Source organism: Pelobates fuscus, chromosome 2 (genome assembly GCF_036172605.1).
Source record: "Pelobates fuscus isolate aPelFus1 chromosome 2, aPelFus1.pri, whole genome shotgun sequence".
NCBI classification, from domain to species: Eukaryota; Metazoa; Chordata; class Amphibia; order Anura; family Pelobatidae; genus Pelobates; species Pelobates fuscus.
The window spans coordinates 354,230,217-354,254,113 of NC_086318.1; the positions used below are offsets into that span (position 1 = coordinate 354,230,217).

Consider the following 23,897-nt stretch of genomic DNA (forward strand, 5'->3'; position numbering starts at 1 on the left):
AAGGATGGGAATTCGTAGCATGGAGTGAGAATAGTGTGCTGCCGGAAACAAGTGGATTCAGTGGGAGAGAAAGGTAAAAGGGAAATGCTAAGAAGCCAGCAGAAGGAATGGTGCAACAGAGCTCAGGAAGAAACGGGAGTCACGTAAGACACGCCCTAGACATGGGGCGCCATAAACTTTTATTAAACCAATCTTTCAGTCTCCTTAGAGCCTGTCAAAAATTGCCAATGCTGACTGTATTTCAAGTCATCATGGCGGGGTATTGGGTAAAGTTTTCAATTAGCAATAATCACGCCTCGGATTGACCTCATGGGCTACGATACTGCCACTGCGCAAAGCTAACTGTTCAAGTGGGCCAGCTTTTAAGAGCTACCACGTAAGGACACTTTAAGACAGCGGTGAGAAAAAGTTCATGACCATAAGCCATTGCAAAGGATTGTGGGAGGCAATATTCTAATTAGGCCCACTTCCTCCTACAGGGAAGCTTAAACCCCAACAAATTCCTCGGTCTTCTTATATGGCATCTTGGAATGGTTCCAAACCTATAACAGAGAGTGAGGGCAACCATATCTTGCAGCAAACCTTGTACAATTTTTTTTCTCTCTTTGGAAACAGTTTTGCCAAGATTCTACTACAGCAGCCATTAGGCAGAGTACACAATCGCTGGTCTACGTTCGTCCCCAAAGTCACACATTCCATGACTCCATCGATAGGAATGACCCTTGCCTAGCACCTGTCTTCTCTTCATCCACACTCAACAGGGCTGAAAGAACATTTGTGGTGGCTTTTTCAAAATTCCATGGTGTTCATTAGTAAGTGCTAGCGACCACCCAGCTATTCCTAAGGTTTGGTCTGATTGTCTCAAGCGGCAATTCACTGCCTTGATCCAGAAAATCTTTTTTTCCCAGAAATTCAATCAAACGTTACGTTCTGTTGGAAGACGTAATATAGGTCTCCAATTCTTTATTTCTTCCATTGCATTGAAGCATACAATAAATCAAAAGAAGTCAGGATAAAAAAATGATGAAAAAAAAGCTGAAAAGTTAAAATAAAAAGTGAAGCTCTGGCTTAAAACTGGTCTCCAGAAAACATAGATAATAAAAATGATCAAGCCTAGGAAATGATTGTCACTGCCTGCTTGATGTGGAAAGTAAGAGCCAAAGAAGACGGGTGCCGTGGCTGAAATTATTCTTCGTCAGAATTGGTGAAGTTCTCTATTTTTGTCAAACAAGTAAACACAGGGGAAAGCGCGAACGCAGTCCCCCACTACCATAAATTATGCAGTCGAGTTTCCCACATTTGAGGAAATCGCAGAGGTCAACTGGTACAGAGTGCAAAGAACCAGCCTCACTCTGGGAGAGCGACCTTAGGAATCATGGTTATTGCTCCCCTGCCAGGTAAGTATGACATGACGGGTACATTCAAAGGCACGCCCGCTGGGAAGCCTTTCCTTTAGGCTGTGGTGAAATAATAAAGCAAGTTAAAAAAAAAAAGCAAATAAATAATCCAAATGATAGAAGGCTACAAAAGATTACCAAACCTCGTGGCTGATCGTTGTTTTCCTTAGCTACCAGTAATTTTAGTGCCTTCAGGTGGTTAGGTGTGAATAATTGAGCTGGATTCAGGGTGCGAAGGAGCAATTTGCATAAAGGCAAATGCTAGGCCAATGAGCCGAAGGATGGGAATTCGTAGCATGTAGTGAGAATAGTGTGCTGCCGGAAACAAGTGAATTCAGTGGGAGAGAAAAGTAAAAGGGAAATGCTAAGAAGCCAGCGGAAGGAATGGTGCAACAGAGCTCAGGAAGAAACGGGAGTCACGTAAGACACGCCCTAGACATGGGGCGCCATAAACTTTTATTAAACCAATCTTTCAGTCTCCTTAGAGCCTGTCAAAAATTGCGAATGCTGACTGTATTTCAAGTCATCATGGCGGGGTATTGGGTAAAGTTTTCAATTAGCAATAATCACGCCTCGGATTGACCTCATGGGCTACGATACTGCCACTGCGCAAAGCTAGCTGTTCAAGTGGGCCAGCTTTTAAGAGCTACCACGTAAGGACACTTTAAGACAGCGGTGAGAAAAAGTTCATGACCATAAGCCATTGCAAAGGATTATGGGAGGCAATATTCTAATTAGGCCCGCTTCCTCCTACAGGGAAGCTTAAACCCCAACAAATTCCTCGGTCTTCTTATATGGCATCTTGGAATGGTTCCAAACCTATAACAGAGAGTGAGGGCAACCATATCTTGCAGCAAACCTTGTACAATTTTTTTTCTCTCTTTGGAAACAGTTTTGCCAAGATTCTACTACAGCAGCCATTAGGCAGAGTACACAATCCGCTGGTCTACGTTCGTCCCCAAAGTCACACATTTCATGACTCCATCGATAGGAATGACCCTTGCCTAGCACCTGTCTTCTCTTCATCCACACTCAACAGGGCTGAAAGAACATTTGTGGTGGCTTTTTCAAAATTCCATGGTGTTCATTAGTAAGTGCTAGCGACCACCCAGCTATTCCTAAGGTTTGGTCTGATTGTCTCAAGCGGCAATTCACTGCCTTGATCCAGAAAATCTTTTTTTCCCAGAAATTCAATCAAACGTTACGTTCTGTTGGAAGACGTAATATAGGTCTCCAATTCTTTATTTCTTCCATTGCATTTAAGCATACAATAAATCAAAAGAAGTCAGGATAAAAAAATGATGAAAAAAAAGCTGAAAAGTTAAAATAAAAAGTGAAATTCTGGCTTAAAACTGGTCTCCAGAAAACATAGATAATAAAAATGATCAAGCCTAGGAAATGATTGTCGCTGCCTGCTTGATGTGGAAAGTAAGAGCCAAAGAAGACGGGTGCCGTGGCTGAAATTATCCTTCGTCAGAATTGGTGAAGTTCTCTATTTTTGTCAAACAAGTAAACACAGGGGAAAGCGCGAACGCAGTCCCCCACTACCATAAATTATGCAGTCGAGTTTCCCACATTTGAGGAAATCGCAGAGGTCAACTGGTACGGAGTGCAATGAACCAGCCTCACTCTGGGAGAGCCACCTTAGGGATCATGGCTATTGCTCCCCTGCCAGGTAAGTATGACATGACGGGTACATTCAAAGGCACGCATGCTGGGAAGCCTTTCCTTTAGGCTGTGGTGAAATAATAAAGCAAGTTAAAAAAAAAAAAAGCAAATAAATAATCCAAATGATAGAAGGCTACAAAAGATTACCAAACCTCGTGGCTGATCGTTGTTTTCCTTAGCTACCAGTAATTTTAGTGCCTTCAGGTGGTTAGGTGTGAATAATTGAGCTGGATTCAGGGTGCGAAGGAGCAATTTGCATAAAGGCAAATGCTAGGCCAATGAGCCGAAGGATGGGAATTCGTAGCATGTAGTGAGAATAGTGTGCTGCCGGAAACAAGTGAATTCAGTGGGAGAGAAAGGTAAAAGGGAAATGCTAAGAAGCCAGCGGAAGGAATGGTGCAACAGAGCTCAGGAAGAAACGGGAGTCACGTAAGACACGCCCTAGACATGGGGCGCCATAAACTTTTATTAAACCAATCTTTCAGTCTCCTTAGAGCCTGTCAAAAATTGCCAATGCTGACTGTATTTCAAGTCATCATGGCGGGGTATTGGGTAAAGTTTTCAATTAGCAATAATCACGCCTCGGATTGACCTCATGGGCTACGATACTGCCACTGCGCAAAGCTAGCTGTTCAAGTGGGCCAGCTTTTAAGAGCTACCACGTAAGGAAGCTTTAAGACAGCGGTGAGAAAAAGTTCATGACCATAAGCCATTGCAAAGGATTATGGGAGGCAATATTCTAATTAGGCCCGCTTCCTCCTACAGGGAAGCTTAAACCCCAACAAATTCCTCGGTCTTCTTATATGGCATCTTGGAATGGTTCCAAACCTATAACAGAGAGTGAGGGCAACCATATCTTGCAGCAAACCTTGTACAATTTTTTTTCTCTCTTTGGAAACAGTTTTGCCAAGATTCTACTACAGCAGCCATTAGGCAGAGTACACAATCCGCTGGTCTACGTTCGTCCCCAAAGTCACACATTTCATGACTCCATCGATAGGAATGACCCTTGCCTAGCACCTGTCTTCTCTTCATCCACACTCAACAGGGCTGAAAGAACATTTGTGGTGGCTTTTTCAAAATTCCATGGTGTTCATTAGTAAGTGCTAGCGACCACCCAGCTATTCCTAAGGTTTGGTCTGATTGTCTCAAGCGGCAATTCACTGCCTTGATCCAGAAAATCTTTTTTTCCCAGAAATTCAATCAAACGTTACGTTCTGTTGGAAGACGTAATATAGGTCTCCAATTCTTTATTTCTTCCATTGCATTGAAGCATACAATAAATCAAAAGAAGTCAGGATAAAAAAATGATGAAAAAAAAGCTGAAAAGTTAAAATAAAAAGTGAAATTCTGGCTTAAAACTGGTCTCCAGAAAACATAGATAATAAAAATGATCAAGCCTAGGAAATGATTGTCGCTGCCTGCTTGATGTGGAAAGTAAGAGCCAAAGAAGACGGGTGCCGTGGCTGAAATTATCCTTCGTCAGAATTGGTGAAATTCTCTATTTTTGTCAAACAAGTAAACACAGGGGAAAGCGCGAACGCAGTCCCCCACTACCATAAATTATGCAGTCGAGTTTCCCACATTTGAGGAAATCGCAGAGGTCAACTGGTACGGAGTGCAATGAACCAGCCTCACTCTGGGAGAGCCACCTTAGGGATCATGGCTATTGCTCCCCTGCCAGGTAAGTATGACATGACGGGTACATTCAAAGGCACGCATGCTGGGAAGCCGTTCCTTTAGGCTGTGGTGAAATAATAAAGCAAGTTAAAAAAAAAAAAAGCAAATAAATAATCCAAATGATAGAAGGCTACAAAAGATTACCAAACCTCGTGGCTGATCATTGTTTTCCTTAGCTACCAGTAATTTTAGTGCCTTCAGGTGGTTAGGTGTGAATAATTGAGCTGGATTCAGGGTGCGAAGGAGCAATTTGCATAAAGGCAAATGCTAGGCCAATGAGCCGAAGGATGGGAATTCGTAGCATGTAGTGAGAATAGTGTGCTGCCGGAAACAAGTGAATTCAGTGGGAGAGAAAGGTAAAAGGGAAATGCTAAGAAGCCAGCGGAAGGAATGGTGCAACAGAGCTCAGGAAGAAACGGGAGTCACGTAAGACACGCCCTAGACATGGGGCGCCATAAACTTTTATTAAACCAATCTTTCAGTCTCCTTAGAGCCTGTCAAAAATTGCCAATGCTGACTGTATTTCAAGTCATCATGGCGGGGTATTGGGTAAAGTTTTCAATTAGCAATAATCACGCCTCGGATTGACCTCATGGGCTACGATACTGCCACTGCACAAAGCTAACTGTTCAAGTGGGCCAGCTTTTAAGAGCTACCACGTAAGGACACTTTAAGACAGCGGTGATAAAAAGTTCATGACCATAAGCCATTGCAAAGGATTATGGGAGGCAATATTCTAATTAGGCCCGCTTCCTCCTACAGGGAAGCTTAAACCCCAACAAATTCCTCGGTCTTCTTATATGGCATCTTGGAATGGTTCCAAACCTATAACAGAGAGTGAGGGCAACCATATCTTGCAGCAAACCTTGTACAATTTTTTTTCTCTCTTTGGAAACAGTTTTGCCAAGATTCTACTACAGCAGCCATTAGGCAGAGTACACAATCGCTGGTCTACGTTCGTCCCCAAAGTCACACATTTCATGACTCCATCGATAGGAATGACCCTTGCCTAGCACCTGTCTTCTCTTCATCCACACTCAACAGGGCTGAAAGAACATTTGTGGTGGCTTTTTCAAAATTCCATGGTGTTCATTAGTAAGTGCTAGCGACCACCCAGCTATTCCTAAGGTTTGGTCTGATTGTCTCAAGCGGCAATTCACTGCCTTGATCCAGAAAATCTTTTTTTCCCAGAAATTCAATCAAACGTTACGTTCTGTTGGAAGACGTAATATAGGTCTCCAATTCTTTATTTCTTCCATTGCATTGAAGCATACAATAAATCAAAAGAAGTCAGGATAAAAAAATGATGAAAAAAAAGCTGAAAACTTAAAATAAAAAGTGAAATTCTGGCTTAAAACTGGTCTCCAGAAAACATAGATAATAAAAATGATCAAGCCTAGGAAATGATTGTCGCTGCCTGCTTGATGCGGAAAGTAAGAGCCAAAGAAGACAGGTGCCGTGGCTGAAATTATCCTTCGTCAGAATTGGTGAAGTTCTCTATTTTTGTCAAACAAGCAAACACAGGGGAAAGCGCGAACGCAGTCCACCACTACCATAAATTATGCAGTCGATTTTCCCACATTTGAGGAAATCGCAGAGGTCAACTGGTACGGAGTGCAATGAACCAGCCTCACTCTGGGAGAGCCACCTTAGGGATCATGGCTATTGCTCCCCTGCCAGGTAAGTATGACATGACGGGTAGATTCAAAGGCACGCCCGCTGGGAAGCCTTTCCTTTAGGCTGTGGTGAAATAATAAAGCAAGTTAAAAAAAAAAAGCAAATAAATAATCCAAATGATAGAAGGCTACAAAAGATTACCAAACCTCGTGGCTGATCGTTGTTTTCCTTAGCTACCAGTAATTTTAGTGCCTTCAGGTGGTTAGGTGTGAATAATTGAGCTGGATTCAGGGTGCGAAGGAGCAATTTGCATAAAGGCAAATGCTAGGCCAATGAGCCGAAGGATGGGAATTCGTAGCATGTAGTGAGAATAGTGTGCTGCCGGAAACAAGTGAATTCAGTGGGAGAGAAAGGTAAAAGGGAAATGCTAAGAAGCCAGCGGAAGGAATGGTGCAACAGAGCTCAGGAAGAAACGGGAGTCACGTAAGACACGCCCTAGACATGGGGCGCCATAAACTTTTATTAAACCAACCTTTCAGTCTCCTTAGAGCCTGTCAAAAATTGCCAATGCTGACTGTATTTCAAGTCATCATGGCGGGGTATTGGGTAAAGTTTTCAATTAGCAATAATCACGCCTCGGATTGACCTCATGGGCTACGATACTGCCACTGCGCAAAGCTAGCTGTTCAAGTGGGCCAGCTTTTAAGAGCTACCACGTAAGGACACTTTAAGACAGCGGTGAGAAAAAGTTCATGACCATAAGCCATTGCAAAGGATTATGGGAGGCAATATTCTAATTAGGCCCGCTTCCTCCTACAGGGAAGCTTAAACCCCAACAAATTCCTCGGTCTTCTTATATGGCATCTTGGAATGGTTCCAAACCTATAACAGAGAGTGAGGGCAACCATATCTTGCAGCAAACCTTGTACAATTTTTTTTCTCTCTTTGGAAACAGTTTTGCCAAGATTCTACTACAGCAGCCATTAGGCAGAGTACACAATCGCTGGTCTACGTTCGTCCCCAAAGTCACACATTTCATGACTCCATCGATAGGAATGACCCTTGCCTAGCACCTGTCTTCTCTTCATCCACACTCAACAGGGCTGAAAGAACATTTGTGGTGGCTTTTTCAAAATTCCATGGTGTTCATTAGTAAGTGCTAGCGACCACCCAGCTATTCCTAAGGTTTGGTCTGATTGTCTCAAGCGGCAATTCACTGCCTTGATCCAGAAAATCTTTTTTTCCCAGAAATTCAATCAAACGTTACGTTCTGTTGGAAGACGTAATATAGGTCTCCAATTCTTTATTTCTTCCATTGCATTGAAGCATACAATAAATCAAAAGAAGTCAGGATAAAAAAATGATGAAAAAAAAGCTGAAAAGTTAAAATAAAAAGTGAAATTCTGGCTTAAAACTGGTCTCCAGAAAACATAGATAATAAAAATGATCAAGCCTAGGAAATGATTGTCGCTGCCTGCTTGATGTGGAAAGTAAGAGCCAAAGAAGACGGGTGCCGTGGCTGAAATTATCCTTCGTCAGAATTGGTGAATTTCTCTATTTTTGTCAAACAAGTAAACACAGGGGAAAGCGCGAACGCAGTCCTCCACTACCATAAATTATGCAGTCGAGTTTCCCACATTTGAGGAAATCGCAGAGATCAACTGGTACAGAGTGCAAAGAACCAGCCTCACTCTGGGAGAGCGACCTTAGGAATCATGGCTATTGCTCCCCTGCCAGGTAAGTATGACATGACGGGTACATTCAAAGGCACGCCCGCTGGGAAGCCTTTCCTTTAGGCTGTGGTGAAATAATAAAGCAAGTTAAAAAAAAAAAAGCAAATAAATAATCCAAATGATAGAAGGCTACAAAAGATTACCAAACCTCGTGGCTGATCGTTGTTTTCCTTAGCTACCAGTAATTTTAGTGCCTTCAGGTGGTTAGGTGTGAATAATTGAGCTGGATTCAGGGTGCGAAGGAGCAATTTGCATAAAGGCAAATGCTAGGCCAATGAGCTGAAGGATGGGAATTCGTAGCATGTAGTGAGAATAGTGTGCTGCCGGAAACAAGTGAATTCAGTGGGAGAGAAAGGTAAAAGGGAAATGCTAAGAAGCCAGCGGAAGGAATGGTGCAACAGAGCTCAGGAAGAAACGGGAGTCACGTAAGACACGCCCTAGACATGGGGCGCCATAAACTTTTATTAAACCAATCTTTCAGTCTCCTTAGAGCCTGTCAAAAATTGCCAATGCTGACTGTATTTCAAGTCATCATGGCGGGGTATTGGGTAAAGTTTTCAAATAGCAATAATCACGCCTCGGATTGACCTCATGGGCTACGATACTGCCACTGCGCAAAGCTAGCTGTTCAAGTGGGCCAGCTTTTAAGAGCTACCACGTAAGGAAACTTTAAGACAGCGGTGAGAAAAAGTTCATGACCATAAGCCATTGCAAAGGATTATGGGAGGCAATATTCTAATTAGGCCTGCTTCCTCCTACAGGGAAGCTTAAACCCCAACAAATTCCTCGGTCTTCTTATATGGCATCTTGGAATGGTTCCAAACCTATAACAGAGAGTGAGGGCAACCATATCTTGCAGCAAACCTTGTACAATTTTTTTTCTCTCTTTGGAAACAGTTTTGCCAAGATTCTACTACAGCAGCCATTAGGCAGAGTACACAATCCGCTGGTCTACGTTCGTCCCCAAAGTCACACATTTCATGACTCCATCGATAGGAATGACCCTTGCCTAGCACCTGTCTTCTCTTCATCCACACTCAACAGGGCTGAAAGAACATTTGTGGTGGCTTTTTCAAAATTCCATGGTGTTCATTAGTAAGTGCTAGCGACCACCCAGCTATTCCTAAGGTTTGGTCTGATTGTCTCAAGCGGCAATTCACTGCCTTGATCCAGAAAATCTTTTTTTCCCAGAAATTCAATCAAACGTTACGTTCTGTTGGAAGACGTAATATAGGTCTCCAATTCTTTATTTCTTCCATTGCATTGAAGCATACAATAAATCAAAAGAAGTCAGGATAAAAAAATGATGAAAAAAAAGCTGAAAAGTTAAAATAAAAAGTGAAATTCTGGCTTAAAACTGGTCTCCAGAAAACATAGATAATAAAAATGATCAAGCCTAGGAAATGATTGTCGCTGCCTGCTTGATGTGGAAAGTAAGAGCCAAAGAAGACGGGTGCCGTGGCTGAAATTATCCTTCGTCAGAATTGGTGAAGTTCTCTATTTTTGTCAAACAAGCAAACACAGGGGAAAGCGCAAACGCAGTCCCCCACTACCATAAATTATGCAGTCGAGTTTCCCACATTTGAGGAAATCGCAGAGGTCAACTGGTACGGAGTGCAATGAACCAGCCTCACTCTGGGAGAGCCACCTTAGGGATCATGGCTATTACTCCCCTGCCAGGTAAGTATGACATGACGGGTACATTCAAAGGCACGCCCGCTGGGAAGCCTTTCCTTTAGGCTGTGGTGAAATAATAAAGCAAATTAAAAAAAAAAAAAAAAAAAGCAAATAAATAATCCAAATGATAGAAGGCTACAAAAGATTACCAAACCTCGTGGCTGATCGTTGTTTTCCTTAGCTACCAGTAATTTTAGTGCCTTCAGGTGGTTAGGTGTGAATAATTGAGCTGGATTCAGGGTGCGAAGGAGCAATTTGCATAAAGGCAAATGCTAGGCCAATGAGCCGAAGGATGGGAATTCGTAGCATGGAGTGAGAATAGTGTGCTGCCGGAAACAAGTGGATTCAGTGGGAGAGAAAGGTAAAAGGGAAATGCTAAGAAGCCAGCGGAAGGAATGGTGCAACAGAGCTCAGGAAGAAACGGGAGTCACGTAAGACACGCCCTAGACATGGGGCGCCATAAACTTTTATTAAACCAATCTTTCAATCTCCTTAGAGCCTGTCAAAAATTGCCAATGCTGACTGTATTTCAAGTCATCATGGCGGGGTATTGGGTAAAGTTTTCAATTAGCAATAATCACGCCTCGGATTGACCTCATGGGCTACGATACTGCCACTGCGCAAAGCTAGCTGTTCAAGTGGGCCAGCTTTTAAGAGCTACCACGTAAGGAAACTTTAAGACAGCGGTGAGAAAAAGTTCATGACCATAAGCCATTGCAAAGGATTATGGGAGGCAATATTCTAATTAGGCCCGCTTCCTCCTACAGGGAAGCTTAAACCCCAACAAATTCCTCGGTCTTCTTATATGGCATCTTGGAATGGTTCCAAACCTATAACAGAGAGTGAGGGCAACCATATCTTGCAGCAAACCTTGTACAATTTTTTTTCTCTCTTTGGAAACAGTTTTGCCAAGATTCTACTACAGCAGCCATTAGGCAGAGTACACAATCCGCTGGTCTACGTTCGTCCCCAAAGTCACACATTTCATGACTCCATCGATAGGAATGACCCTTGCCTAGCACCTGTCTTCTCTTCATCCACACTCAACAGGGCTGAAAGAACATTTGTGGTGGCTTTTTCAAAATTCCATGGTGTTCATTAGTAAGTGCTAGCGACCACCCAGCTATTCCTAAGGTTTGGTCTGATTGTCTCAAGCGGCAATTAACTGCCTTGATCCAGAAAATCTTTTTTTCCCAGAAATTCAATCAAACGTTACGTTCTGTTGGAAGACGTAATATAGGTCTCCAATTCTTTATTTCTTCCATTGCATTGAAGCATACAATAAATCAAAAGAAGTCAGGATAAAAAAATGATGAAAAAAAAGCTGAAAAGTTAAAATAAAAAGTGAAATTCTGGCTTAAAACTGGTCTCCAGAAAACATAGATAATAAAAATGATCAAGCCTAGGAAATGATTGTCGCTGCCTGCTTGATGTGGAAAGTAAGAGCCAAAGAAGACGGGTGCCGTGGCTGAAATTATCCTTCATCAGAATTGGTGAAGTTCTCTATTTTTGTCAAACAAGCAAACACTGGGGAAAGCGCGAACGCAGTCCCCCACTACCATAAATTATGCAGTCGAGTTTCCCACATTTGAGGAAATCGCAGAGGTCAACTGGTACGGAGTGCAATGAACCAGCCTCACTCTGGGAGAGCCAACTTAGGGATCATGGCTATTGCTCCCCTGCCAGGTAAGTATGACATGACGGGTACATTCAAAGGCACGCCCGCTGGGAAGCCTTTCCTTTAGGCTGTGGTGAAATAATAAAGCAAGTTAAAAAAAAAAAAAAAGCAAATAAATAATCCAAATGATAGAAGGCTACAAAAGATTACCAAACCTCGTGGCTGATCATTGTTTTCCTTAGCTACCAGTAATTTTAGTGCCTTCAGGTGGTTAGGTGTGAATAATTGAGCTGGATTCAGGGTGCGAAGGAGCAATTTGCATAAAGGCAAATGCTAGGCCAATGAGCCGAAGGATGGGAATTCGTAGCATGTAGTGAGAATAGTGTGCTGCCGGAAACAAGTGAATTCAGTGGGAGAGAAAGGTAAAAGGGAAATGCTAAGAAGCCAGCGGAAGGAATGGTGCAACAGAGCTCAGGAAGAAACGGGAGTCACGTAAGACACGCCCTAGACATGGGGCGCCATAAACTTTTATTAAACCAATCTTTCAGTCTCCTTAGAGCCTGTCAAAAATTGCCAATGCTGACTGTATTTCAAGTCATCATGGCGGGGTATTGGGTAAAGTTTTCAATTAGCAATAATCACGCCTCGGATTGACCTCATGGGCTACGATACTGCCACTGCGCAAAGCTAGCTGTTCAAGTGGGCCAGCTTTTAAGAGCTACCACGTAAGGACACTTTAAGACAGCGGTGAGAAAAAGTTCATGACCATAAGCCATTGCAAAGGATTATGGGAGGCAATATTCTAATTAGGCCCGCTTCCTCCTACAGGGAAGCTTAAACCCCAACAAATTCCTCGGTCTTCTTATATGGCATCTTGGAATGGTTCCAAACCTATAACAGAGAGTGAGGGCAACCATATCTTGCAGCAAACCTTGTACAATTTTTTTTCTCTCTTTGGAAACAGTTTTGCCAAGATTCTACTACAGCAGCCATTAGGCAGAGTACACAATCCGCTGGTCTACGTTCGTCCCCAAAGTCACACATTTCATGACTCCATCGATAGGAATGACCCTTGCCTAGCACCTGTCTTCTCTTCATCCACACTCAACAGGGCTGAAAGAACATTTGTGGTGGCTTTTTAAAAATTCCATGGTGTTCATTAGTAAGTGCTAGCGACCACCCAGCTATTCCTAAGGTTTGGTCTGATTGTCTCAAGCGGCAATTCACTGCCTTGATCCAGAAAATCTTTTTTTCCCAGAAATTCAATCAAACGTTACGTTCTGTTGGAAGACGTAATATAGGTCTCCAATTCTTTATTTCTTCCATTGCATTTAAGCATACAATAAATCAAAAGAAGTCAGGATAAAAAAATGATGAAAAAAGCTGAAAAGTTAAAATAAAAAGTGAAATTCTGGCTTAAAACTGGTCTCCAGAAAACATAGATAATAAAAATGATCAAGCCTAGGAAATGATTGTCGCTGCCTGCTTGATGTGGAAAGTAAGAGCCAAAGAAGACGGGTGCCGTGGCTGAAATTATCCTTCGTCAGAATTGGTGAAGTTCTCTATTTTTGTCAAACAAGTAAACACAGGGGAAAGCGCGAACGCAGTCCCCCACTACCATAAATTATGCAGTCGAGTTTCCCACATTTGAGGAAATCGCAGAGGTCAACTGGTACGGAGTGCAATGAACCAGCCTCACTCTGGGAGAGCCACCTTAGGGATCATGGCTATTGCTCCCCTGCCAGGTAAGTATGACATGGCGGGTACATTCAAAGGCACGCACGCTGGGAAGCCTTTCCTTTAGGCTGTGGTGAAATAATAAAACAAGTTAAAAAAAAAAAAAGCAAATAAATAATCCAAATGATAGAAGGCTACAAAAGATTACCAAACCTCGTGGCTGATCGTTGTTTTCCTTAGCTACCAGTAATTTTAGTGCCTTCAGGTGGTTAGGTGTGAATAATTGAGCTGGATTCAGGGTGCGAAGGAGCAATTTGCATAAAGGCAAATGCTAGGCCAATGAGCCGAAGGATGGGAATTCGTAGCATGGAGTGAGAATAGTGTGCTGCCGGAAACAAGTGGATTCAGTGGGAGAGAAAGGTAAAAGGGAAATGCTAAGAAGCCAGCGGAAGGAATGGTGCAACAGAGCTCAGGAAGAAACGGGAGTCACGTAAGACACGCCCTAGACATGGGGCGCCATAAACTTTTATTAAACCAATCTTTCAATCTCCTTAGAGCCTGTCAAAAATTGCCAATGCTGACTGTATTTCAAGTCATCATGGCGGGGTATTGGGTAAAGTTTTCAATTAGCAATAATCACGCCTCGGATTGACCTCATGGGCTACGATACTGCCACTGCGCAAAGCTAGCTGTTCAAGTGGGCCAGCTTTTAAGAGCTACCACGTAAGGAAACTTTAAGACAGCGGTGAGAAAAAGTTCATGACCATAAGCCATTGCAAAGGATTATGGGAGGCAATATTCTAATTAGGCCCGCTTCCTCCTACAGGGAAGCTTAAACCCCAACAAATTCCTCGGTCTTCTTATATGGCATCTTGGAATGGTTCCAAACCTATAACAGAGAGTGAGGGCAACCATATCTTGCAGCAAACCTTGTACAATTTTTTTTCTCTCTTTGGAAACAGTTTTGCCAAGATTCTACTACAGCAGCCATTAGGCAGAGTACACAATCCGCTGGTCTACGTTCGTCCCCAAAGTCACACATTTCATGACTCCATCGATAGGAATGACCCTTGCCTAGCACCTGTCTTCTCTTCATCCACACTCAACAGGGCTGAAAGAACATTTGTGGTGGCTTTTTCAAAATTCCATGGTGTTCATTAGTAAGTGCTAGCGACCACCCAGCTATTCATAAGGTTTGGTCTGATTGTCTCAAGCGGCAATTCACTGCCTTGATCCAGAAAATCTTTTTTTCCCAGAAATTCAATCAAACGTTACGTTCTGTTGGAAGACGTAATATAGGTCTCCAATTCTTTATTTCTTCCATTGCATTGAAGCATACAATAAATCAAAAGAAGTCAGGATAAAAAAATGATGAAAAAAAAGCTGAAAAGTTAAAATAAAAAGTGAAATTCTGGCTTAAAACTGGTCTCCAGAAAACATAGATAATAAAAATGATCAAGCCTAGGAAATGATTGTCGCTGCCTGCTTAATGTGGAAAGTAAGAGCCAAAGAAGACGGGTGCCGTGGCTGAAATTATCTTTCGTCAGAATTGGTGAAGTTCTCTATTTTTGTCAAACAAGCAAACACAGGGGAAAGCGCGAACGCAGTCCCCCACTACCATAAATTATGCAGTCGAGTTTCCCACATTTGAGGAAATCGCAGAGGTCAACTGGGACGGAGTGCAATGAACCAGCCTCACTCTGGGAGAGCCACCTTAGGGATCATGGCTATTGCTCCCCTGCCAGGTAAGTATGACATGATGGGTACATTCAAAGGCACGCCCGCTGGGAAGCCTTTCCTTTAGGCTGTGGTGAAATAATAAAGCAAGTTAAAAAAAAAAAAAAAAGAAGAGCAAATAAATAATCCAAATGATAGAAGGCTACAAAAGATTACCAAACCTCGTGGCTGATCGTTGTTTTCCTTAGCTACCAGTAATTTTAGTGCCTTCAGGTGGTTAGGTGTGAATAATTGAGCTGGATTCAGGGTGCGAAGGAGCAATTTGCATAAAGGCAAATGCTAGGCCAATGAGCCGAAGGATGGGAATTCGTAGCATGTAGTGAGAATAGTGTGCTGCCGGAAACAAGTGGATTCAGTGGGAGAGAAAGGTAAAAGGGAAATGCAAGGAAGCCAGCGGAAGGAATGGTGCAACAGAGCTCAGGAAGAAACGGGAGTCACGTAAGACACGCCCTAGACATGGGGCGCCATAAACTTTTTTTAAACCAATCTTTCAGTCTCCTTAGAGCCTGTCAAAAATTGCCAATGCTGACTGTATTTCAAGTCATCATGGCGGGGTATTGGGTAAAGTTTTCAATTAGCAATAATCACGCCTCGGATTGACCTCATGGGCTACGATACTGCCACTGCGCAAAGCTAGCTGTTCAAGTGGGCCAGCTTTTAAGAGCTACCACGTAAGGACACTTTAAGACAGCGGTGAGAAAAAGTTCATGACCATAAGCCATTGCAAAGGATTATGGGAGGCAATATTCTAATTAGGCCCGCTTCCTCCTACAGGGAAGCTTAAACCCCAACAAATTCCTCGGTCTTCTTATATGGCATCTTGGAATGGTTCCAAACCTATAACAGAGAGTGAGGGCAACCATATCTTGCAGCAAACCTTGTACAATTTTTTTTCTCTCTTTGGAAACAGTTTTGCCAAGATTCTACTACAGCAGCCATTAGGCAGAGTACACAATCCGCTGGTCTACGTTCGTCCCCAAAGTCACACATTTCATGACTCCATCGATAGGAATGACCCTTGCCTAGCACCTGTCTTCTCTTCATCCACACTCAACAGGGCTGAAAGAACATTTGTGGTGGCTTTTTCAAAATTCCATGGTGTTCATTAGTAAGTGCTAGCGACCACCCAGCTATTCCTAAGGTTTGGTCTGATTGTCTCAAGCGGCAATTCACTGCCTTGATCCAGAAAATCTTTTTTTCCCAGAAATTCAATCAAACGTTACGTTCTGTTGGAAGACGTAATATAGGTCTCCAATTCTTTATTTCTTCCATTTCATTGAAGCATACAATAAATCAAAAGAAGTCAGGATAAAAAAATGATGAAAAAAAAGCTGAAAAGTTAAAATAAAAAGTGAAGCTCTGGCTTAAAACTGGTCTCCAGAAAACATAGATAATAAAAATGATCAAGCCTAGGAAATGATTGTCGCTGCCTGCTTGATGTGGAAAGTAAGAGCCAAAGAAGACGGGTGCCGTGGCTGAAATTATCATTCGTCAGAATTGATGAAGTTCTCTATTTTTGACAAACAAGCAAACACAGGGGAAAGCGCGAACGCAGTCCCCCACTACCATAAATTATGCAGTCGAGTTTCCCACATTTGAGGAAATCGCAGAGGTCAACTGGTACGGAGTGCAATGAACCAGCCTCACTCTGGGAGAACCACCTTAGGGATCATGGCTATTGCTCCCCTGCCAGGTAAGTATGACATGACGGGTACATTCAAAGGCACGCCCGCTGGGAAGCCTTTCCTTTAGGCTGTGGTGAAATAATAAAGCAAGTTAAAAAAAAAAAAAAGCAAATAAATAATCCAAATGATAGAAGGCTACAAAAGATTACCAAACCTCATGGCTGATCGTTGTTTTCCTTAGCTACCAGTAATTTTAGTGCCTTCAGGTGGTTAGGTGTGAATAATTGAGCTGGATTCAGGGTGCGAAGGAGCAATTTGCATAAAGGCAAATGCTAGGCCAATGAGCCGAAGGATGGGAATTCGTAGCATGTAGTGAGAATAGTGTGCTACCGGAAACAAGTGAATTCAGTGGGAGAGAAAGGTAAAAGGGAAATGCTAAGAAGCCAGCGGAAGGAATGGTGCAACAGAGCTCAGGAAGAAACAGGAGTCACGTAAGACACGCCCTAGACATGGGGCGCCATAAACTTTTATTAAACCAATCTTTCAGTCTCCTTAGAGCCTGTCAAAAATTGCCAATGCTGACTGTATTTCAAGTCATCATGGCGGGGTATTGGGTAAAGTTTTCAATTAGCAATAATCACGCCTCGGATTGACCTCATGGGCTACGATACTGCCACTGCGCAAAGCTAGCTGTTCAAGTGGGCCAGCTTTTAAGAGCTACCACGTAAGGACACTTTAAGACAGCGGTGAGAAAAAGTTCATGACCATAAGCCATTGCAAAGGATTATGGGAGGCAATATTCTAATTAGGCCCGCTTCCTCCTACAGGGAAGCTTAAACCCCAACAAATTCCTCGGTCTTCTTATATGGCATCTTGGAATGGTTCCAAACCTATAACAGAGAGTGAGGGCAACCATATCTTGCAGCAAACCTTGTACAATTTTTTTTCTCTCTTTGGAAACAGTTTTGCCAAGATTCTACTACAGCAGCCATTAGGCAGAGTACACAATCCGCTGGTCTACGTTCGTCCCCAAAGTCACACATTTCATGACTCCATCGATAGGAATGACCCTTGCCTAGCACCTGTCTTCTCTTCATCCACACTCAACAGGGCTGAAAGAACATTTGTGGTGGCTTTTTCAAAATTCCATGGTGTTCATTAGTAAGTGCTAGCGACCACCCAGCTATTCCTAAGGTTTGGTCTGATTGTCTCAAGCGGCAATTCACTGCCTTGATCCAGAAAATCTTTTTTTCCCAGAAATTCAATCAAACGTTATGTTCTGTTGGAAGACGTAATATAGGTCTCCAATTCTTTATTTCTTCCATTGCATTGAAGCATACAATAAATCAAAAGAAGTCAGGATAAAAAAATGATGAAAAAAAAGCTGAAAAGTTAAAATAAAAAGTGAAATTCTGGCTTAAAACTGGTCTCCAGAAAACATAGATAATAAAAATGATCAAGCCTAGGAAATGATTGTCGCTGCCTGCTTGATGCGGAAAGTAAGAGCCAAAGAAGACGGGTGCCGTGGCTGAAATTATCCTTCGTCAGAATTGGTGAAGTTCTCTATTTTTGTCAAACAAGCAAACACAGGGGAAAGCGCGAACGCAGTCCCCCACTACCATAAATTATGCAGTCGAGTTTCCCACATTTGAGGAAATCGCAGAGGTCAACTGGTACGGAATGCAATGAACCAGCCTCACTCTGGGAGAGCCACCTTAGGGATCATGGCTATTGCTCCCCTGCCAGGTAAGTATGACATGATGGGTACATTCAAAGGCACGCCCGCTGGGAAGCCTTTCCTTTAGGCTGTGGTGAAATAATAAAGCAAGTAAAAAAAAAAAAAAAGCAAATAAATAATCCAAATGATAGAAGGCTACAAAAGATTACCAAACCTCGTGGCTGATCGTTGTTTTCCTTAGCTACCAGTAATTTTAGTGCCTTCAGGTGGTTAGGTGTGAATAATTGAGCTGGATTCAGGGTGCGAAGGAGCAATTTGCATAAAGGCAAATGCTAGGCCAATGAGCCGAAGGATGGGAATTCATAGCATGTAGTGAGAATAGTGTGCTGCCGGAAACAAGTGAATTCAGTTAGAGAGAAAGGTAAAAGGGAAATGCTAAGAAGCCAGCGGAAGGAATGGTGCAACAGAGCTCAGGAAGAAACGGGAGTCACGTAAGACACGCCCTAGACATGGGGCGCCATAAACTTTTATTAAACCAATCTTTCAGTCTCCTTAGAGCCTGTCAAAAATTGCCAATGCTGACTGTATTTCAAGTCATCATGGCGGGGTATTGGGTAAAGTTTTCAATTAGCAATAATCACGCCTCGGATTGACCTCATGGGCTACGATACTGCCACTGCGCAAAGCTAGCTGTTCAAATGGGCCAGCTTTTAAGAGCTACCACGTAAGGACACTTTAAGACAGCGGTGAGAAAAAGTTCATGACCATAAGCCATTGCAAAGGATTATGGGAGGCAATATTCTAATTAGGGCCGCTTCCTCCTACAGGGAAGCTTAAACCCCAACAAATTCCTCGGTCTTCTTATATGGCATCTTGGAATGGTTCCAAACCTATAACAGAGAGTGAGGGCAACCATATCTTGCAGCAAACCTTGTACAATTTTTTTTCTCTCTTTGGAAACAGTTTTGCCAAGATTCTACTACAGCAGCCATTAGGCAGAGTACACAATCCGCTGGTCTACGTTCGTCCCCAAAGTCACACATTTCATGACTCCATCGATAGGAATGACCCTTGCCTAGCACCTGTCTTCTCTTCATCCACACTCAACAGGGCTGAAAGAACATTTGTGGTGGCTTTTTCAAAATTCCATGGTGTTCATTAGTAAGTGCTAGCGACCACCCAGCTATTCCTAAGGTTTGGTCTGATTGTCTCAAGCGGCAATTCACTGCCTTGATCCAGAAAATCTTTTTTTCCCAGAAATTCAATCAAACGTTATGTTCTGTTGGAAGACGTAATATAGGTCTCCAATTCTTTATTTCTTCCATTGCATTGAAGCATACAATAAATCAAAAGAAGTCAGGATAAAAAAATGATGAAAAAAAAGCTGAAAAGTTAAAATAAAAAGTGAAATTCTGGCTTAAAACTGGTCTCCAGAAAACATAGATAATAAAAATGATCAAGCCTAGGAAATGATTGTCGCTGCCTGCTTGATGCGGAAAGTAAGAGCCAAAGAAGACGGGTGCCGTGGCTGAAATTATCCTTCGTCAGAATTGGTGAAGTTCTCTATTTTTGTCAAACAAGCAAACACAGGGGAAAGCGCGAACGCAGTCCCCCACTACCATAAATTATGCAGTCGAGTTTCCCACATTTGAGGAAATCGCAGAGGTCAACTGGTACGGAATGCAATGAACCAGCCTCACTCTGGGAGAGCCACCTTAGGGATCATGGCTATTGCTCCCCTGCCAGGTAAGTATGACATGATGGGTACATTCAAAGGCACGCCCGCTGGGAAGCCTTTCCTTTAGGCTGTGGTGAAATAATAAAGCAAGTTAAAAAAAAAAAAAAGCAAATAAATAATCCAAATGATAGAAGGCTACAAAAGATTACCAAACCTCGTGGCTGATCGTTGTTTTCCTTAGCTACCAGTAATTTTAGTGCCTTCAGGTGGTTAGGTGTGAATAATTGAGCTGGATTCAGGGTGCGAAGGAGCAATTTGCATAAAGGCAAATGCTAGGCCAATGAGCCGAAGGATGGGAATTCATAGCATGTAGTGAGAATAGTGTGCTGCCGGAAACAAGTGAATTCAGTTAGAGAGAAAGGTAAAAGGGAAATGCTAAGAAGCCAGCGGAAGGAATGGTGCAACAGAGCTCAGGAAGAAACGGGAGTCACGTAAGACACGCCCTAGACATGGGGCGCCATAAACTTTTATTAAACCAATCTTTCAGTCTCCTTAGAGCCTGTCAAAAATTGCCAATGCTGACTGTATTTCAAGTCATCATGGCGGGGTATTGGGTAAAGTTTTCAATTAGCAATAATCACGCCTCGGATTGACCTCATGGGCTACGATACTGCCACTGCGCAAAGCTAGCTGTTCAAATGGGCCAGCTTTTAAGAGCTACCACGTAAGGACACTTTAAGACAGCGGTGAGAAAAAGTTCATGACCATAAGCCATTGCAAAGGATTATGGGAGGCAATATTCTAATTAGGGCCGCTTCCTCCTACAGGGAAGCTTAAACCCCAACAAATTCCTCGGTCTTCTTATATGGCATCTTGGAATGGTTCCAAACCTATAACAGAGAGTGAGGGCAACCATATCTTGCAGCAAACCTTGTACAATTTTTTTTCTCTCTTTGGAAACAGTTTTGCCAAGATTCTACTACAGCAGCCATTAGGCAGAGTACACAATCCGCTGGTCTACGTTCGTCCCCAAAGTCACACATTTCATGACTCCATCGATAGGAATGACCCTTGCCTAGCACCTGTCTTCTCTTCATCCACACTCAACAGGGCTGAAAGAACATTTGTGGTGGCTTTTTCAAAATTCCATGGTGTTCATTAGTAAGTGCTAGCGACCACCCAGCTATTCCTAAGGTTTGGTCTGATTGTCTCAAGCGGCAATTCACTGCCTTGATCCAGAAAATCTTTTTTTCCCAGAAATTCAATCAAACGTTACGTTCTGTTGGAAGACGTAATATAGGTCTCCAATTCTTTATTTCTTCCATTGCATTGAAGCATACAATAAATCAAAAGAAGTCAGGATAAAAAAATGATGAAAAAAAAGCTGAAAAGTTAAAATAAAAAGTGAAATTCTGGCTTAAAACTGGTCTCCAGAAAACATAGATAATAAAAATGATCAAGCCTAGGAAATGATTGTCGCTGCCTGCTTGATGTGGAAAGTAAGAGCCAAAGAAGACGGGTGCCGTGGCTGAAATTATCCTTCGTCAGAATTGATGAAGTTCTCTATTTTTGTCAAACAAGCAAACACAGGGGAAAGCGCGAACGCAGTCCCCCACTACCATAAATTATGCAGTCGAGTTTCCCACATTTGAGGAAATCGCAGAGGTCAACTGGTACGGAGTGCAAAGAACCAGCCTCACTCTGGGAGAACCACCTTAGGGATCATGGCTATTGCTCCCCTGCCAGGTACGTATGACATGACGGGTACATTCAAAGGCACGCCCGCTGGGAAGCCTTTCCTTTAGGCTGTGGTGAAATAATAAAGCAAGTTAAAAAAAAAAAAAAGAAGAGCAAATAAATAATCCAAATGATAGAAGGCTACAAAAGATTACCAAACCTCGTGGCTGATCGTTGTTTTCCTTAGCTACCAGTAATTTTAGTGCCTTCAGGTGGTTAGGTGTGAATAATTGAGCTGGATTCAGGGTGCGAAGGAGCAATTTGCATAAAGGCAAATGCTAGGCCAATGAGCCGAAGGATGGGAATTCGTAGCATGTAGTGAGAATAGTGTGCTGCCGGAAACAAGTGGATTCAGTGGGAGAGAAAGGTAAAAGGGAAATGCAAGGAAGCCAGCGGAAGGAATGGTGCAACAGAGCTCAGGAAGAAACGGGAGTCACGTAAGACACGCCCTAGACATGGGGCGCCATAAACTTTTTTTAAACCAATCTTTCAGTCTCCTTAGAGCCTGTCAAAAATTGCCAATGCTGACTGTATTTCAAGTCATCATGGCGGGGTATTGGGTAAAGTTTTCAATTAGCAATAATCACGCCTCGGATTGACCTCATGGGCTACGATACTGCCACTGCGCAAAGTTAACTGTTCAAGTGGGCCAGCTTTTAAGAGCTACCACGTAAGGATACTTTAAGACAGCGGTGAGAAAAAGTTCATGACCATAAGCCATTGCAAAGGATTGTGGGAGGCAATATTCTAATTAGGCCCGCTTCCTCCTACAGGGAAGCTTAAACCCCAACAAATTCCTCGGTCTTCTTATATGGCATCTTGGAATGGTTCCAAACCTATAACAGAGAGTGAGGGCAACCATATCTTGCAGCAAACCTTGTACAATTTTTTTTCTCTCTTTGGAAACGGTTTTGCCAAGATTCTACTACAGCAGCCATTAGGCAGAGTACACAATCCGCTGGTCTACGTTCGTCCCCAAAGTCACACATTTCATGACTCCATCGATAGGAATGACCCTTGCCTAGCACCTGTCTTCTCTTCATCCACACTCAACAGGGCTGAAAGAACATTCGTGGTGGCTTTTTCAAAATTCCATGGTGTTCATTAGTAAGTGCTAGCGACCACCCAGCTATTCCTAAGGTTTGGTCTGATTGTCTCAAGCAGCAATTCACTGCCTTGATCCAGAAAATCTTTTTTTCCCAGAAATTCAATCAAACGTTACGTTCTGTTGGAAGACGTAATATAGGTCTCCAATTCTTTATTTCTTCCATTGCATTGAAGCATACAATAAATCAAAAGAAGTCAGGATAAAAAAATGATGAAAAAAAAGCTGAAAAGTTAAAATAAAAAGTGAAATTCTGGCTTAAAACTGGTCTCCAGAAAACATAGATAATAAAAATGATCAAGCCTAGGAAATGATTGTCGCTGCCTGCTTGATGCGGAAAGTAAGAGCCAAAGAAGACGGGTGCCGTGGCTGAAATTATCCTTCGTCAGAATTGGTGAAGTTCTCTATTTTTTGTCAAACAAGCAAACACAGGGGAAAGCGCGAACGCAGTCCCCCACTACCATAAATTATGCAGTCGAGTTTCCCACATTTGAGGAAATCGCAGAGGTCAACTGGTACGGAGTGCAATGAACCAGCCTCATTCTGGGAGAGCCACCTTAGGGATCATGGCTATTGCTCCCCTGCCAGGTAAGTATGACATGACGGGTACATTCAAAGGCACGCCTGCTGGGAAGCCTTTCCTTTAGGCTGTGGTGAAATAATAAAGCAAGTTAAAAAAAAAAAAAAGCAAATAAATAATCCAAATGATAGAAGGCTACAAAAGATTACCAAACCTCGTGGCTGATCGTTGTTTTCCTTAGCTACCAGTAATTTTAGTGCCTTCAGGTGGTTAGGTGTGAATAATTGAGCTGGATTCAGGGTGCGAAGGAGCAATTTGCATAAAGGCAAATGCTAGGCCAATGAGCCGAAGGATGGGAATTCGTAGCATGTAGTGAGAATAGTGTGCTGCCGGAAACAAGTGAATTCAGTGGGAGAGAAAGGTAAAAGGGAAATGCTAAGAAGCCAGCGGAAGGAATGGTGCAACAGAGCTCAGGAAGAAACGGGAGTCACGTAAGACACGCCCTAGACATGGGGCGCCATAAACTTTTATTAAACCAATCTTTCAGTCTCCTTAGAGCCTGTCAAAAATTGTCAATGCTGACTGTATTTCAAGTCATCATGGCGGGGTATTGGGTAAAGTTTTCAATTAGCAATAATCACGCCTCGGATTGACCTCATGGGCTACGATACTGCCACTGCACAAAGCTAGCTGTTCAAGTGGGCCAGCTTTTAAGAGCTACCACGTAAGGACACTTTAAGACAGCGGTGA

At 42.8% G+C, this 23,897-nt stretch overlaps 29 non-coding genes across 29 annotated transcripts; all 29 read right to left on the reverse strand.

Moving 5' to 3' along the window:
* Positions 1–199: 199 nt before the first annotated feature.
* Positions 200–340, reverse strand: LOC134592360 (U4 spliceosomal RNA). Its single transcript, XR_010088998.1, has one exon. It is a non-coding gene; the product is annotated as a U4 spliceosomal RNA (small nuclear RNA).
* Positions 341–1,238: 898 nt separating this feature from the next.
* On the reverse strand, positions 1,239–1,405 carry LOC134591511 (U1 spliceosomal RNA). The gene has a single exon (XR_010088280.1). It is a non-coding gene; the product is annotated as a U1 spliceosomal RNA (small nuclear RNA).
* A 468-nt stretch (positions 1,406–1,873) lies between these two features.
* Positions 1,874–2,014, reverse strand: LOC134593729 (U4 spliceosomal RNA). Its single transcript, XR_010090165.1, has one exon. It is a non-coding gene; the product is annotated as a U4 spliceosomal RNA (small nuclear RNA).
* Positions 2,015–2,913: 899 nt separating this feature from the next.
* Positions 2,914–3,080, reverse strand: LOC134589974 (U1 spliceosomal RNA). The gene has a single exon (XR_010086967.1). It is a non-coding gene; the product is annotated as a U1 spliceosomal RNA (small nuclear RNA).
* A 470-nt stretch (positions 3,081–3,550) lies between these two features.
* LOC134592361 (U4 spliceosomal RNA) lies at positions 3,551–3,691 on the reverse strand. The gene has a single exon (XR_010088999.1). It is a non-coding gene; the product is annotated as a U4 spliceosomal RNA (small nuclear RNA).
* Positions 3,692–4,590: 899 nt separating this feature from the next.
* LOC134589975 (U1 spliceosomal RNA) lies at positions 4,591–4,757 on the reverse strand. The gene has a single exon (XR_010086968.1). It is a non-coding gene; the product is annotated as a U1 spliceosomal RNA (small nuclear RNA).
* Positions 4,758–5,227: 470 nt separating this feature from the next.
* Positions 5,228–5,368, reverse strand: LOC134591980 (U4 spliceosomal RNA). The gene has a single exon (XR_010088672.1). It is a non-coding gene; the product is annotated as a U4 spliceosomal RNA (small nuclear RNA).
* An 898-nt stretch (positions 5,369–6,266) lies between these two features.
* Positions 6,267–6,433, reverse strand: LOC134591294 (U1 spliceosomal RNA). Its single transcript, XR_010088094.1, has one exon. It is a non-coding gene; the product is annotated as a U1 spliceosomal RNA (small nuclear RNA).
* A 468-nt stretch (positions 6,434–6,901) lies between these two features.
* On the reverse strand, positions 6,902–7,042 carry LOC134592362 (U4 spliceosomal RNA). The gene has a single exon (XR_010089000.1). It is a non-coding gene; the product is annotated as a U4 spliceosomal RNA (small nuclear RNA).
* Positions 7,043–7,940: 898 nt separating this feature from the next.
* Positions 7,941–8,107, reverse strand: LOC134591557 (U1 spliceosomal RNA). The gene has a single exon (XR_010088321.1). It is a non-coding gene; the product is annotated as a U1 spliceosomal RNA (small nuclear RNA).
* Positions 8,108–8,576: 469 nt separating this feature from the next.
* On the reverse strand, positions 8,577–8,717 carry LOC134593170 (U4 spliceosomal RNA). The gene has a single exon (XR_010089691.1). It is a non-coding gene; the product is annotated as a U4 spliceosomal RNA (small nuclear RNA).
* An 899-nt stretch (positions 8,718–9,616) lies between these two features.
* Positions 9,617–9,783, reverse strand: LOC134589640 (U1 spliceosomal RNA). Its single transcript, XR_010086684.1, has one exon. It is a non-coding gene; the product is annotated as a U1 spliceosomal RNA (small nuclear RNA).
* Positions 9,784–10,259: 476 nt separating this feature from the next.
* Positions 10,260–10,400, reverse strand: LOC134592363 (U4 spliceosomal RNA). Its single transcript, XR_010089001.1, has one exon. It is a non-coding gene; the product is annotated as a U4 spliceosomal RNA (small nuclear RNA).
* An 899-nt stretch (positions 10,401–11,299) lies between these two features.
* On the reverse strand, positions 11,300–11,466 carry LOC134590795 (U1 spliceosomal RNA). Its single transcript, XR_010087667.1, has one exon. It is a non-coding gene; the product is annotated as a U1 spliceosomal RNA (small nuclear RNA).
* A 472-nt stretch (positions 11,467–11,938) lies between these two features.
* Positions 11,939–12,079, reverse strand: LOC134592364 (U4 spliceosomal RNA). Its single transcript, XR_010089002.1, has one exon. It is a non-coding gene; the product is annotated as a U4 spliceosomal RNA (small nuclear RNA).
* An 897-nt stretch (positions 12,080–12,976) lies between these two features.
* Positions 12,977–13,143, reverse strand: LOC134589976 (U1 spliceosomal RNA). Its single transcript, XR_010086969.1, has one exon. It is a non-coding gene; the product is annotated as a U1 spliceosomal RNA (small nuclear RNA).
* A 470-nt stretch (positions 13,144–13,613) lies between these two features.
* Positions 13,614–13,754, reverse strand: LOC134592365 (U4 spliceosomal RNA). Its single transcript, XR_010089003.1, has one exon. It is a non-coding gene; the product is annotated as a U4 spliceosomal RNA (small nuclear RNA).
* An 899-nt stretch (positions 13,755–14,653) lies between these two features.
* On the reverse strand, positions 14,654–14,820 carry LOC134590695 (U1 spliceosomal RNA). Its single transcript, XR_010087580.1, has one exon. It is a non-coding gene; the product is annotated as a U1 spliceosomal RNA (small nuclear RNA).
* A 478-nt stretch (positions 14,821–15,298) lies between these two features.
* LOC134592366 (U4 spliceosomal RNA) lies at positions 15,299–15,439 on the reverse strand. Its single transcript, XR_010089004.1, has one exon. It is a non-coding gene; the product is annotated as a U4 spliceosomal RNA (small nuclear RNA).
* Positions 15,440–16,338: 899 nt separating this feature from the next.
* On the reverse strand, positions 16,339–16,505 carry LOC134590352 (U1 spliceosomal RNA). The gene has a single exon (XR_010087288.1). It is a non-coding gene; the product is annotated as a U1 spliceosomal RNA (small nuclear RNA).
* A 471-nt stretch (positions 16,506–16,976) lies between these two features.
* On the reverse strand, positions 16,977–17,117 carry LOC134592367 (U4 spliceosomal RNA). The gene has a single exon (XR_010089005.1). It is a non-coding gene; the product is annotated as a U4 spliceosomal RNA (small nuclear RNA).
* An 899-nt stretch (positions 17,118–18,016) lies between these two features.
* LOC134590566 (U1 spliceosomal RNA) lies at positions 18,017–18,183 on the reverse strand. Its single transcript, XR_010087469.1, has one exon. It is a non-coding gene; the product is annotated as a U1 spliceosomal RNA (small nuclear RNA).
* Positions 18,184–18,654: 471 nt separating this feature from the next.
* Positions 18,655–18,795, reverse strand: LOC134592368 (U4 spliceosomal RNA). The gene has a single exon (XR_010089006.1). It is a non-coding gene; the product is annotated as a U4 spliceosomal RNA (small nuclear RNA).
* An 899-nt stretch (positions 18,796–19,694) lies between these two features.
* Positions 19,695–19,861, reverse strand: LOC134590567 (U1 spliceosomal RNA). The gene has a single exon (XR_010087470.1). It is a non-coding gene; the product is annotated as a U1 spliceosomal RNA (small nuclear RNA).
* Positions 19,862–20,332: 471 nt separating this feature from the next.
* LOC134592369 (U4 spliceosomal RNA) lies at positions 20,333–20,473 on the reverse strand. The gene has a single exon (XR_010089007.1). It is a non-coding gene; the product is annotated as a U4 spliceosomal RNA (small nuclear RNA).
* Positions 20,474–21,372: 899 nt separating this feature from the next.
* On the reverse strand, positions 21,373–21,539 carry LOC134591249 (U1 spliceosomal RNA). The gene has a single exon (XR_010088053.1). It is a non-coding gene; the product is annotated as a U1 spliceosomal RNA (small nuclear RNA).
* Positions 21,540–22,015: 476 nt separating this feature from the next.
* On the reverse strand, positions 22,016–22,156 carry LOC134592885 (U4 spliceosomal RNA). Its single transcript, XR_010089446.1, has one exon. It is a non-coding gene; the product is annotated as a U4 spliceosomal RNA (small nuclear RNA).
* Positions 22,157–23,056: 900 nt separating this feature from the next.
* On the reverse strand, positions 23,057–23,223 carry LOC134590815 (U1 spliceosomal RNA). The gene has a single exon (XR_010087685.1). It is a non-coding gene; the product is annotated as a U1 spliceosomal RNA (small nuclear RNA).
* Positions 23,224–23,694: 471 nt separating this feature from the next.
* Positions 23,695–23,835, reverse strand: LOC134593642 (U4 spliceosomal RNA). Its single transcript, XR_010090096.1, has one exon. It is a non-coding gene; the product is annotated as a U4 spliceosomal RNA (small nuclear RNA).
* Between the last annotated feature and the right edge of the window lie 62 nt (positions 23,836–23,897).